This window comes from Cucumis melo, chromosome 10 (assembly GCF_025177605.1).
Source record: "Cucumis melo cultivar AY chromosome 10, USDA_Cmelo_AY_1.0, whole genome shotgun sequence".
NCBI classification, from domain to species: Eukaryota; Viridiplantae; Streptophyta; class Magnoliopsida; order Cucurbitales; family Cucurbitaceae; genus Cucumis; species Cucumis melo.
In genome coordinates, this window is record NC_066866.1 from 22,667,721 (window position 1) to 22,683,443 (window position 15,723).

A 15,723-nucleotide genomic window follows, 5' to 3' on the forward strand; every position below is an offset into this window, starting at 1 on the left:
ATGGTTAGGCCTCAAATCTTATTCCCTTGTCCGTTTGTGGTACATATTTGGTCTTTTATATTTACTTCCTTCCTTGTACTTGAAAAATTTTATTGTCAAAGAGCATTCAAGTAGTCCTTAGTCTTGATATAATTTCTTTTTCTATATTAGACTATACCAAGGCTTTTGGCTGCTCCAAATCTTGGAGGGTAAATGTGCAAATAAAGTTTTCTTCTGGCACTCGACATAATGTCATACTAACAGATATGGTACATGTATGGTTTTATTATTCAGTCTGTTAAAATGAATGTAGGTTGAATGATCCCAAGGCACATTTCTGTTCATCTCATATATATGTGTTATTTCTTGTTCTAATCTCGTCCTTTGCTGATTGTTCTTAAAGATGATGGCCAGTTATTTTCTAAGGTGTCCATCCACGGATGTTTACCAAGAAATATTGTTTGTGGTTGGTGGCACACACTAATGTTGGCTTAAACTGAACCATCAAAGTAATTATGGGAAGATGTCATTATGAAAGGAAGAATTGTTTTGTTATATATCATGTGATTGATCTTTTAGTGTTGCCTGAAAATCATTTGTTTGTTTAGACTCATTAGCTGAGTAGGAGTAGATATCAAACTTGAATCTTCCGTTTTGTATTGTTCAATTAGGAGATGCAGGCAGATATTCTTGTTTATGACATTATTTTGGATTGTTTAGTTCACCTTTGTCTTTCTTAGGTACTAGAGGATGCTTTGTTGAGATAATTTATGCACACACAACGTTTTTCCATGCAATGTTTTCTACCCCTTGAAAATGCAATTTTCTCCTGGGTCTAATGATTTGAAGAACATCACAACCTCTTTCAACGGCTGCTACAATCATGTTGAGGCAATGTGTAGAAGTTGGGGAAACTGGTGTCCGCAGCGGTTAGCTTTATATTTTTTTGTTTTTTGTTTTTAGGTTTTATTATTCATGTTTTTTCGGAATCTACAAATCTATACTATTTTAATATTTGAACTAATTTTAATATAAATTTGATTTGACATTTTAATAATTTTTTATTAATTTTATGTTAAGTGTTTTTAGAATTTGATTGAATTTAAATCTGATCTCAATAGTGAAAATATTTAAATAATAACAAATTTTAAAATATATGTATATGAAAAAAAAAAGTTTTCCTAATGCACAAAACACGACAGGCATGGACACCTATTGCCAATTCTTTGACTCGACATTGGACAAAGCTTTTCCCAACATCTTGCTCCAGTTGGCAAAACACCCGTCGAGCAAAAGCTTTTGTCGACATCGTCGGGCTTGCCTATCCCGACGCAATATTGCTGACACTGTCCCGATGTGGCTCTTTTGGGGTTGGGATAGACATTCCCGATGCGTTTTGCAATTTTTGTCGATGCATGTATCCGTCGGGCGAACCACGACTTTTTGAAGTCGATTAACGAAGAATGCATTATTTGTTTGAAATAAAAGAATTAAACAATACAGAGATGAAAGAGAGGAACCCAAAGGATCAATCTATCACGTGTATATATAATACGCACACAACTGCCCACACATTTCGGGCAACTACCCACTCACCACTAGAATAGGTAATATTCTGGATAACTACCAACTCCCTCTCTACATGCATGAATGACTACTTGAGGTTAATTATTAAAAAATAAAAACTAACAGAGAAAACCCCTATACTTTTCCAACTTCGCATAACACCAAAACTTTTAAATTTCCCTATATGAGATGGCTCAAAAAAAATTTAAACTCGATGACTGTGTCTTCAACATTACACTAATCATCATCATCGTGTGTGTACAACAACAATAATTGTCATTTACTTAATTTATATGAATCAAAATCAGAAATCAAAATAATTTCTAACAATTACAAGCATGTGTAATTGTAAAAGAATAATCATCAATGTGTATATATATATAAATTAGAGTTATATGTAAATTCAATAAAGAATACAAGGCCATAGACAATCAATTCTAGACCTCATATCCTATCTAAGCATTTCCCAGTAATCAAAAAAAATTTCTTGGTCTTCTGCATCATTCAAATAAACCCCACTTTGTCTTGCACTCCAAATGCAAGTTCTGTTGGAACAATGATCTGTCACGAATTCAGGATCACTTTTAAAACTATCAAATTCTAAATACCCATTTTCCCACTCTAACCTGCAATGAAAATCCGTTGTGTCGTCCCAATTCCCTTCAAACGACCAATTTTGTTGTTCATCTGGGAACAACACATGCAACCCTAAATCGTTGTCTTTCGAGTAGCAACGACTGTCTAACAAGTACATATCCAAGTCATTGTGAATTTCAACACGAAATTTTTGGAACGAGACAACAGGATTGTTCGGGTTTGGTAACTTTGGCTTCCCATTTTTGTTTTTTGGAAACTTTTTTTCCTTTGCTATCGACATGTTCAAGTAATTTAGCAACAAGAGAACTAACAATAATGGCATAGGTCTTTGAAATGCCATTGTTGTGGGAGAAAAAGATTAAAGTTGTTTCTAGAAATAACAATGTATTTGTGTTGAATGGTATGAATGAGAAGGATTAATGGATGTTTGTTTGTTTATAATGCATAATGTTGTTTCCTTTGTAAGCATTTTAAAGTGTAGGGAGTTGGAGATTAGTGGTCTTGTGAGAAGATTTGTTGTACTGCTATATTAAAAATAGACAATGGCAAGTGTTTTCTTTTTCTTTTTTTTTTTTTTTTTTTTCCTGAATGATTATTGCGATTGTTCGTTTTCAAAGTGCCATCTAAGAGAGATGATTTTATTATGAGGAATGTTTGTTTGTTTGTTGAATATATAGAAAAGTTAAATAAGACCTTAACAAGACTATCAACAAACTGTGTTGACTACACTAAGGAAGGTTGCAGAGTTATTATTTGGGATATAAATTTTTTGTTTGTATTCATTCGTAGATATTTTAAAGAGTTTTTTTTTTCATTTAACACAATTTGTGGGAACTTTACACATTTTTTTAAAATAAATTGAGTTTAATTAGTATATAAATATATATATATATATATATATATATATATATATATATATATATATATATATATCACTGTATTATTCTAAAGAGCATTAGCTATTATTAGCATGAAATGACAGACTATTATAAACACTAAAAGAAATCTGACCTTTAATGTCGGTTTAAAACCGATATTAAAGGGCTTTAATGTCACTTGACAACCGACATCTTTGTGAGCGTTATTAAAGGCCTTTAATGTCGGTTGGGCTTTAATGTCGGTTAAAAAACGACATTAAAGACCTCTTTAATGTCGGTTTAAAAACGACATTAAAGGCATTTGATGTCGGTTTTCCACCGACATCTTTGATGGTGTTATTGAAGCCCTTTAATGTCGGTTTAAAAACGCTTTAATGTCGGTTCGTCAGTTTTCAACCGACATCTTTGATAGTGTTATTGAAGCCCTTTAATGTCGGTTAAACTCTTATGTCGGTTTAAAACCGACATTAAAGCCTAGTTTTGGGATTCATTTTTACAAATTTATTTTTATTTAATTGTTACATTATTGTCCTATAGACCGACATTGGGTCAATGTAGATAAATATGTTTTTCACACGCCAAGAAATCAATGAAATTCATATTATTTTAGAAACTATAATATTTGTCTTTTACATTTGAATACACAAAATAAAATCTTAATATTATATTTATATATACATTCTACAACAGTACATGAAAAAAGATCCTAATACAAGAATTAATTAAAAATCCTAAACGCCTTCTCAGTCTTCAATTTTCAACGGTCGCTTAGCCATCTTTACACAATCACTTAGCTTTTAACCCGATATGACTTCAATTATCTAGAAACAATACCCAAATAAACCATTTATATAGAATAATAAAGCTGTTTGAAGCACTAAAATTGCAGAGAAGGATGAAAAGTTCTTAAGATTTTATATCCACACCCCAATCCACATAAGTCTCTTCAGTCTACCCCATCCATCAGGCTTTCCTAAATCTCTTCAATCTAATATTAGAAATATTCCATAGATGCAATCATATACAATTTTTTTTTCAAATAAAAAAAAAACATTTTATGGGGCAACCTATGAATTCTTGTAATTGATTAGTTCATAATATTGCCCGCCAAATGAATAATGAATAATTTTTTTACATAACATTATTATGAAAATCAATATCAATCTATAAAGAAATAAGCAACATCAACACAATAAGCTGAAAAGTAAAGCAATCATATTTATATACCTTGGGTATGGAGAACCCTTGATTGGCTTTTGGCCATATTTCTTCCATGAATAATCATCATATCTGCTAGCTTGTTACTAATCGTGGGCACCTTAATCGACTGCTTCACTCTATGCTTCACTCTAGTGTTATTAAAGGTCTTCCCCTTTCCTACCATTGCATTTCATAACAAAAATATCAACACAAAATCACAATGAACAATCAACAATCCATTTGAAGTATCATTTAATTTTTAGAATTGCAAAAACAAATATGCATTTCACACCAAACACATTTTAAGGAATTGTTCTCATTTACAAAAGAATTATAGAAACAAATATGCATTTCACACCAAACACTTCATTACGCTTGTTTATTTCCAAAAAAGAAAGAGATATACACTTGACCAACAATTTAAGTTGGTTAGAAATTTGAACCCCAATGAAACCTCGCTCACCTATTAATGCAATCAATTGATTTACAGTCAGGAGAAAAGGCAACAAATGCAATTAGTTTGTTTGGACCGGACTGTACTTCTTCTTCCAACCTTAACCAGTCCTCCTAGGGCAATAGAATGGAAGAATCTCTATCTCAAATTTGCAACCTAATTTCGAACATAATAATAGACAAAATATGTCAACAACAATTATCTAAAAAAATACTACCCTCTAACCATTACATAACAAATGTGGAGGAATTCAAATAAGAACCAAATAGCACTTTCTAAGCATTACAATATTTAAGAGCACCAATAATTTACCTTATGTACATCCTCTAAGAACAGGCTCTAAATTTTTCAATGGTATCTACATATAGAAAAAATAACAAAAGCAATAAAGAAAATTAGAAAATTAAAAGCTTGCAACATATGGTTTTTCTACAACATCTCAAGATATAAACTACCTAGGAAATATTAACAGACTCTTGTTTTATCACGTATGACAAACATTAGTGTTGTTTTATGCGGACTGAACAATCTCATCATGACCTGCATACAACAATAACTAAAATTTATTGAATTAATACTATAAAAGATACACCATGATCCCCAACCAAATTAAAGGGAATACCTGAAATACAGTTTTGAATACAGTTTTTAATATGTTTAAAAACAACCTCTTATCCTTAATTGTTTTTCTCAAAATTCCCTTACTTTTCCAACTGGCCCTAAAAAATAACTAAGCCCTGCTTTAAATATTTTCATTTGGTAACTATTCATGACAATTCCTCCTTGTAAACTCAATTTTAGAAAAACAAGAAATATAAAATGAAATGATTACAGGATAGAGTTTTTTTATATCATAAGTTTTTTATAAATCTTAGGTCTAACTTTAGAACAGATATTTATAGATAATGATTTAATTGTATTTAACTACTGATAATAATAACTAATAAATTTAACTTAATTTCATATAAGTCCCCACAAAATCTACCTGTTTTTAATTCCCTCTATCTAAAAACATCAATTTAAAAGATACACCAAAGCATATTCATAGAACACAAAAATGCTCTACTTAGAAGAACAAGCATGACATACATTTCAATACAAAATAAAGATTAAAATTTCACAAAAATTGGTTAGAGTCAGCACATGGATCTTATGGACAACACACACCGCGCTAGCTATCAATCTATGAGATTTTATTAAAGTTGATGCATCTTATGGACAACACACACCACGCTATTTTCATCCATATTAAAGTTGATGCAGATTGGAAGCTGGAAAAGGGCCAAAGAATGTATGAGATCGATTAAGAAGAGAGAGAAAAATACAGATTTTAGAAGGAAGAAAGGGGTCTAACCTTCTCGAAAGTCGGTGATGAAGATGGAGATGGGAGTTGATCTTCGAAAAGGAGGCTTGACTGTCTATGTTTGTTCGCTAAGATTTCCAAAATATTAAACGCTCGAGAGGAGCAAACAATAAATATTTTGCAAATGCAACGGCTAGGCACAGTGGTAGCGACGGCGAGCACAACGATAGGACACAGACGATGACAGGGATGGAAGAAACTGATGTATGTTGGTGGTGATGGCGGTAGCTGTCGAAGAAGAGAGGAAAGAAAGTGATGAGATTGAGAAGGGTGAAAGAAATTTGAGAAAGATGAAAAATCGTGTGTGGGAGGGTTTGAGAAAAGAGTAAAGTAAGAGAGAGAAAGTTGAATTTTTACAAAATTAAAAAATAAAAATAAAAATAAAAATGGGCTTTAATGTCAGTTCTAAAAAATCAGGGTGTTTAGTGTCGGTTTAAAACGACATTAAAGCCCATTTTTCATGTTTTCCACCCGACATTAAAGACCAGATTTCTTCTAGTGTAAATATTATTAATATAAATAGATGCTTGTTAGTGTGTTGGAGACCATAGCCACTTGTCAATTCATTAGCCATCTAACATTGTCTTTCAAACACTTAATCTTGTGGTCATGTAATCCACCTCATGCTTCCCAAATTGCCTATAAATTAATGGTGGTTTTTGGTGGGATTGTAAGACACCAAGATTGGAGAGAAATCCAAATAAGTGGGAGAAAGTATAGAATTTTTTAGAATATCTAATTTTCTTGATTTTGTTAATTTGTTAGGGGTCTTTTCAAAAATATAAAAAAGCCGCAAACATTCTATAGAAAAATTCCAAAAATGGAAAAAGCCCAGAGGCCCACGTGTAAAATACAAAAAATGCCCCATCAATCACGCCATCAATAACGCGCGCGTAATATATTTGTGATTTATACGCGATCGTTTAGATATGGTTCAATATATACGTGATTGTAACGACCCAACTCTTTATACTAAGCTGAGGTCATTACTATAAAGAAACAATAACAAGAGACATTTTTTTTAATGGAGGGAAACTAAATTTTCATTAAAAACAGAATATTGAAACACTGGTACATAGACGCAGAAGCAAAATTGAATCCCCATATGGCATGTTACGGGTCCTTCTCTGTCGCTCGCCAGCTTTCCTTTACCTTTACCTTTGTTTGAAATATTAAACATAGAAAGAGTGAGTATAAACGTATACTCAGTAAGGGACTCACTACTAGTCCCACTAGGTGTCTGTTAACTTCCCATTAGAGTCTTGTAAAAAAGTACCCCTGAACTTGTACGTTCCCGAACACGTGCAATCTGTGATCCCGTAGGAACATATCTGGTCTTCGGTGAATGTAACGACCCAACTTTTCCGGACTAAGCTGAGGTCACTACCAAATACCAAAACTCGACCATTCAACATAAAATTTTAAAACGGACCAGATACGATTCATTAAAACAGTATAAACCTTACAAAAGACAGTTTCGGGCCCTATTTTAAATAATTCAAGAAAAACCACAAAATAAAATGTCAAGTCACCAGTCCAAAATCACAGTCGAAATATTCTGACAAAATACATAGCGGAAGCGAAAAGAAAACCGGACGCGTCCATATGGCCTTCACGCATCCTTCCTGCCTCTCGTCGGTCTGCCCCTCGCTGTACCCCTACCTGAAAAGTTAAAGAAGAGAAAGGGTGAGTATAAACATACCCAGTAAGGGACCCACTACTGGGCCCGTTAGGGGACAACAGTTAACTTCCTATTCGGGGGTACCCTACATATCAGTCTAGTGCTCCCGAAGGATGCACATATCAGTCTAGTGCTCCCGAAGGACGCACATATCAGTCTAGTGCTCCCGAAGGACGCACATATCAGTCTAGTGCTCCCGAAGGACGCACATATCAGTCTAGTGCTCCCGAAGGACGCACATATCAGTCTAGTGCTCCCGAAGGACGCACATATCAGTCTAGTGCTCCCGAAGGATGCACATATCAGTCTTGTGCTCCCGAAGGATGCACCTATCCGTAAGGCACACTACCCCATAGATGAAGCTAACCGTTACCCCTCAGTCCAAACTAAACTGTCTACATCAATCACATCCCAACGGCATTCACATCACAGTCTCGCCATAGGCTTTATCAGTCAGATAGTATAAGTTTAAACATCTACACCCTCTGTTGCTATATGCATTACCGATTCGCACACCAATAGGGAAAACCCTAGGTCCAATCGACTAACCAACCAAAACCGGACTCACGGTCCATCCCCGTCCAAATTCCATAAACCACATCCAGACCAGTGTCTTACTACATACTGAACCGTAGCTTTAGGGTCCATCAACATAAATTCTCAATCCACAAATAGCAGTCACAGTATATTTTCATCAGACAAAATATAGTATCAGTACTTAACAATCAACTTGCATACAGATATTCAGTACAGTCACTAACGTGTAATCCCCTGTGGATTACTACGGTTTTAGCCTGGACTCGGGGTCCAGTAGTAGGAGAACCCTTACCTGATACTCGGTTATGCCCCTCGATTGAATCCACGCTCAACAGATCAACCTAAACGAAAACACAACGGTTTTAGTTGATGACGTTAGTAGCAGTTGTTTTAAAAAGGTTATCCGTTGTCTTACTCAAGGAAAGGAAGCTATCTCCAACCAGGTCTGCCGCGGAACCCGAGAACTTAAGCGTCAACTCTGTACTACCTTCAAGGGAGAAAAGTAGGGCCACATCTTAATCCAACATTCAAACTCGAATCGGACGAGGTAACATTAGGGAATTCATCAAAACAACCCTTACCGAAGACTCACCGTGAACCGAAGTGGAGGAAGGAAGGCTTAGGTGGCTCGGCTCGGCTCGGCTTGGACTCGGCTCGGCTCGGCTCGGCTCGGCTCGGCTCGGCTCGGCTCGGCTCGGCTCGGCTTGACTCGGCTTGGTTCTCGGCTCGGCTCGGTTCGGCTCGGCTTGGCTCGGCTCGGCTCGGTTTGGCTCGGCTCGGCTCGGCTCGGTTTGGCTCGGCTCGGCTCGGCTCGGCTCGGCTCGGCTTGGTTCTCGGCTCGGCTCGGCTTGCTCGGCTCGCGGCTCGGCTCGCGGCTCGGCTCACTCGGCTCGCGGCTCGGCTCGCGGCTCGCTCGGCTCGGCTCACGCGGCTCGGATTTGTGTGTGGCTCGGACTGGAGACGGGTTTTTGGGTCGGGTCAGCTTGGAACCGGGTCGGGTTGGACGAAAACGGCAGCCACGGTTTTATTTCTCTCTTCCGGCGACGGCGGCGTTCCCCTCCGTGCTCTGTCGGCGTCGGAACACGAAATGATGAAGGAGAGGATGCCGGCGGTGGTAGAAACGAAGAGAGAGAGAGATGGAGAAGCGTCGGCTGCCGGCGGTTGGAGGCGAAACGGAAATGGATGGAAGCCGCGGCGGGCGAACGTCGGTTGTCGTCGGTGAGGGGCTGTAAGGAAGAAGAAGGAGAGGAGAAGGAGAGATGGGCTGTGCGCGAACGGCGGCGGTGGTCGGGCGAAGGATGGAGGAAGAAGAGGAAACGGACGGGCGGCGCGCGGCGTGAGGAAGGAGGAAACGGGAGAGGAGAAGAAATTTCGGGGGGGGGGGGGGTAGCGGCGTCTCTTTAGGGTTTTTTTTTTTTTTAAAGTTTTATTACATATATATATATATATATATATATTTAATAATTATATTATACAATAATAATAATAATCATATAAAGTATTAATAATAATATATAATAATATTAATATTAAATAAATAATAAATTAATATTATGTAATAATAATGTTATTGTTTTAAAATAATAATATTACTATAATATTAAATAATAATAATAATAATTATAATATTAATATTATAATAAATAAAATAAATATTAATAATAATAATATAATTAATATTATATTATTATTATATCAACTTACACCAACGTTTTAGATTTCCGAATAATTTACATAAAACGAGAAAATTTTACCTCGAATTTTCGAGGCGTTACAGTGAACCCAAAGGAACACCTAGGACAAACTGGTCTTTAGTGTACCTGAAGGAAACATTAAGACAATCGGGCTGTGAGTAAACCCGTTAAATCACTCGTAATCATGTTTATGTCAATGTCAATGTCATAATGGACCGGTAATCCCGTCGGACTATACAGTCATAAAAAAGGGTGGTGATCCCGAGGGACACCCATGTGGGTACGACTCTAATAGACAAAGTTAACAGAATGCCCATCCATAGCATGTAGCATATCATAAACAAGACATTAATATTAATCTTAATGTCCTTAATCATGTGATTAATATATCATGCATTAACATCAACATCAACATAATATCAGTCATTAACATATCATCGGTCATCATCATCAATCATCCATAAAATGACAGTCATTATCAATAGCATCAAGTTATGCATTTTAGCTACCATCAATGCATAATCATAATTACATACGGTCTCTTAAATTCAATTCGAAGGTTTAGTAGGAAAATCTCTTACCTGGAGATTTTAGCCAAACAAAGTACTTCATAGCTGACAATAAAACTTCTCCAATTAACTTGATCCTAATCATAAAAGAAAAAAACTCAGTATCTTAATTAATAAAAAAATAGCAATTGGCTATCATCCAAAAAATTTTCCAAATTAATTAACTTTCTAAAAAATTGGTTGAAACCAATTCAACCTTGATTGGGAAAAATCCAAGATTGAAATTTTCAAAAATTAGCCAATTGAACCTTAAAAGAAACCCCAAATAAACTTAATTTAATTTCATTGGCTTACCAAGGTTACTTAGATGGAGGTTAAAAAATAGTCTTATCTTTGATGTGAAAATTCATCACTTTAAATCTTCAAGCTTCGCCAAAGAGACCAATCTTAACTAAAACTGGTGAGGCGGTAGCGGCAGAGGGTTATCGTAGAGAAGAAGACGAAAAACTTTTTTCTTTTTCCTTTTCTTTTCAACTTAAACATTTCAATGCTATTTATAGACCCAAATAATAACAATAATATTTATTATTATTATTTCATTTTCCTCTTAGGATATATATATATATATATATATATATATATATATATATATATATATATATATATATATATATATATATATAATACCAAATATATACATACATCTTTATTTTCATTATTTTTTCTCAATAAATGCCTTAAATGCACAAAATCTTACGCATTTATAATCATTAATAATAATAATAATAATAATACTTCTTTATTATTATTATTTTTCTCTCACCAAAATCTACAATAAACATATATATTTATTTAAACCATCATTCTCTCTTCTAAATAAATATATATCTTTTTCGCCCAATCAAATCAATCATCTCTCTCCTTATGGATTATCTTCTTTTCCAAACAAACATAATTATATTCCATCATATAATTAACTTCACTTTTCCAAATTATTAATTAAATATATAAATCCATATATATGTACTCAATTAAATCAAATTCCACCAAAACCAACTTTTCCCTCCAAAATCTCAAATTAACTTAAATCCTCAATTCTTTTAATCAATCAAATATTTTCCAATAAATCACTTATAACTTCCAACACGAATTATCTTAACCCAACCATAACAACTCCACTTCAAAATCAGGATTTATCTTTCTGCAGAATAATTAATTATCTTCCACAATAATTAATTATTATTTATCTTTCTCCAAAATAAATTATCTTTTTACAAATAATTATATTTTCCCAAAATATAATTCTTTTACTTTTTCTCCCTTAATAAATATCTTTTCTCCAAAATACATATTATATTTTCCTTAAATAATTATATTTCAACAAATATAAGGGGCTCTTGCAAATATGACAATTATAGTATCATAAATTAGGCCCATAGCACATAATTTTTACATTTGCAAAAATAGCAAAATTGAAGCCCAGCCCGCATTTTAAAATTACGAAATTACGAAGTTACCCTTCAGTCATTACTGATACACCAATATATTCGGTTGATACACCAATATATACGGCTGATACACCAATATATACCGTTGATACACCAATATATACCGTCGATACACCCGATTTGATGTACTGCTTGTACACTTTTTTTTACTCTCTAATACTTTACTGATACATATTATTAGTTTAAAACACTTGATATGTTGTTGATACACTCAATCAATTAAATACACTTGAAGCACTAAGAATGATACACTTTATATATCATTGATACACTTGTTATTGTTTCTTGATACACTCGATAGATTTAATACACTTAATCACTTACTAAACTTTATTGATACATATTATTAGTTTGATACATTTGATACGTTGTTGATACAGTTGCTCAACTGTTGATATACTCAATCAATTAAATACACTTTGATGTACTAAGAATGATACACTTTATATATCGTTGATCCATGTTATATATCGTTGATACACTTGTTATTGTTTGCTGATATACTTGATAGATTTAATATACTTAATCACTTGCTAAACTTCGTTGATACATATTATTAGTTTGAAACACTTGATATGTTGTTGATACACTTGCTCAACTATTGATACAATTAATCAATTAAATACACTTGATGTGCTAAGAATGATACACTTTATATATCATTGATACACTTGTTTGTTTGCTAATACATTTGATAGATGTAATACACTTAATCACTTGCAAAACTTCATTGATACATATTATTAGTTTGAAACACTTGATATGTTGTTGATACACTCAATTAATTAAATACACCTGATGCACTAAGCATGATACACTTTATGTATTGTCGATACAGTTGTTATGGTATGTTTACAATCTTAATAACTTGTTGAACATCATTATCGCCTATAGTCAACAAATTAAAACTGAAAATTCAATACATGACTCAACCTGAATTTCAGTATGAATAAAGTTCACAAAAGAATCAAATGATGATATCGCTCCATCAACCAAAACACAATTTGTTTTGTAATCCACATAGTAATGTTGCTCATCCCATTGACCACTTTGAAAAACAATTACTGCCAGTTTAACCATAACTACAATGAACTGCAACAATTTTGAAAAAATAAAAAACACGTAGTAAGTATATCAGTCAACTAATACATATAATATAAGTATATCATACCATTGATATAAACAACTGATACAAATTAAAAAAAAAAATAGAACCGAACGTAACTAAATAAAACCAAACTGATCTACAAAGTTCCTTTCGGTAAAAGATATTATGAACAAATAAAAGAGATGAGGAAGAATTAATCATATCCCTAATTTTAATAAATAATATATGAGCAATTTACAGAAATAATATTAGAGCTTCAAAAAAGGGGAAGAAATACATACATAATTCTTGTTTTCCCTAAAGAAAAAATGAGGAGAATAGGAGAAGAAGACGAGGAGAAGATGATAAAAAAAAAAAAGAGAAGCCGACAAAAAGGGAGAAATCTAAAAGAACGAAACTGAAGAGAGAAGAGAAGGACGGTGGAGAAGAACAGTGGAGAAGAGACAGAAGAAGACGAGGAGAAGAGAAGTAGGTGAATAGGAGAAATGGGAAGAAGAACGATAGAGAAGAGAAGAAGAAAACAAAAAATGAAGGAGAACAATAAAGAAAAATGAAAAAGGAAGAGAAAACACCAAAGAAGGGAAATTTTGGAATAATAAAAATAATAAAATAAGAAATATCAACCAAAATTAAAAAGTTGCTATATTTGCAAAATTAAAAATGTTAGTGCTAATATTGCTAAATTGGATTTTTATTGTGCCACCCAATACAATTTCCCCAAATATAATTATATTTTCCTTTAACGCAATAATTATATATATACATATAATTATCAAATATACATATAATTATCAAATTTCCAGCAAACTTTCCACCCCACAATTCAATTAAATAAAATTCATAATTAGTTAATTTAATTCGACTTCAACAACACTAAAAATCCACAAGTTAACTTAATCCTCATAACATACCATTTAATTAAAAACTCAACAAACAGCACATGCCAAAACCTCTAATTAATTAAATATTCATCCAACAAATATTTAATTAATTTCAATTCCCACATAAATCAAATAATTCTCATTAAATGAATTCAAAATAACACCCAATAAATTAAATCTAATTAAACAAAATTAAGATAATTAACTCCAAAATTATCTTAATTTTTGGGGCGTTACAGCGATCGTTTAGATGTGGTTCAATCTATACACCATCGTTTAGATGTGGTTCAATATATACGCTATCGTTTAGATATGGTTCAATATATACGTCATCGTTTAGATATGACTATAATTTATAAGGCGATCGTTTAGATATGGCTACAAGGTGATCGTTTAGATATGATTCAATATATATGCGATCATTTAGATATGGTTCAATATATGCGTGATCATTTAGATATGGCTATAATTTATACGCGATCGTTTAGATATGGCTACAAGGCGATCGTTTAGATATGGCTACAACGCGATCATTTAGATATTATCGTTTAGATATGACTACAATTTATACACGACGTTTAGATATGGCTACAATTTATCTTTTCAATTCCATCGTTTAATTTTGTTACAAGATCGTTTAGATTTAGTTACACAATCATTTACTTTTTTTACATGATCGTTTACATTTGTCTACTCCAATCCAAATGATTTTTTTCAAGATTTTTTATACACTATCTTTAATTTTTTTTACACGATCGTTTACTTTTTTAAACGACCGTTTACATTTGGCTACTCCAATCTAAATGATCTTTTTTCAAGATTCTTTATACACAACCTCTTTTTTTTTACACGATCGTTTACATTTGGCTACTCAAATCTAAATGATTTTTTTTCAAGATTCTTTATACACGATCTTTTAGATTTTGTTATTTTGTTGTACACAGTCGTTTAGATTTGGTTACCAAATGTAAACGAGTAAAAAAAATAAAAGAAGAAAGACGATGGAAAGAAATCGCAGCACAGTAGAAAGACAATGGAAAGAAATCGAAGCAAAAAAAAACGAAGAGGAAAAGAAGAAAAACGATGGAAAGATTAAACGGCATAAATAAAGAATTGAAAAATAAGAAAATGATGGAAAAAATCATAGGAAAGAAGAAAGAGGAAATCGCAGGGGAAGACGGGGAAGACGAAATAACAGGACGAAGATAAATCGCGAGGAAGAATAGAAAGATGGAAGGGCAAACCTGTAATATTTAAAAAATGGCTAACCTTATGGGCTTTATTACACGGGCCGTAAATAGTTTACAGTTTTGTTACATTTATGCAGGTTTCCCAATTTGTTATTTATTTATTTATATTATTTATATTGTATATTATATATTATTATTTTATTATTTTAATATTATATTTTCTAGATTTCCATAATCCGTTGTGCCTCATTTTCACTACACGTTATCAGCACGAGCTCCGATTGCCTCCTCCGTCAAAGGTAGGTTCTAACAGTATGTCGATTTTTCCTACTCGTTATAATTAATAAAATAAATATTATTTTGCATATTTAATATATATTTACGGCTCTTCACATTAATAGTAGTAATTATCTGTCATGGGTTCTTGATGCGGAAATGCATCTAGATGCCATGAATCTTAAAAATACAATTAAAGAAGGAAATGCAATGACCACTCAAGAGAAAGTGAAAGCCATGATTTTCCTTCATCATCACATTCATGAGGATTTAAAGTCAGAGTATTTAACTGTAAAAGATCC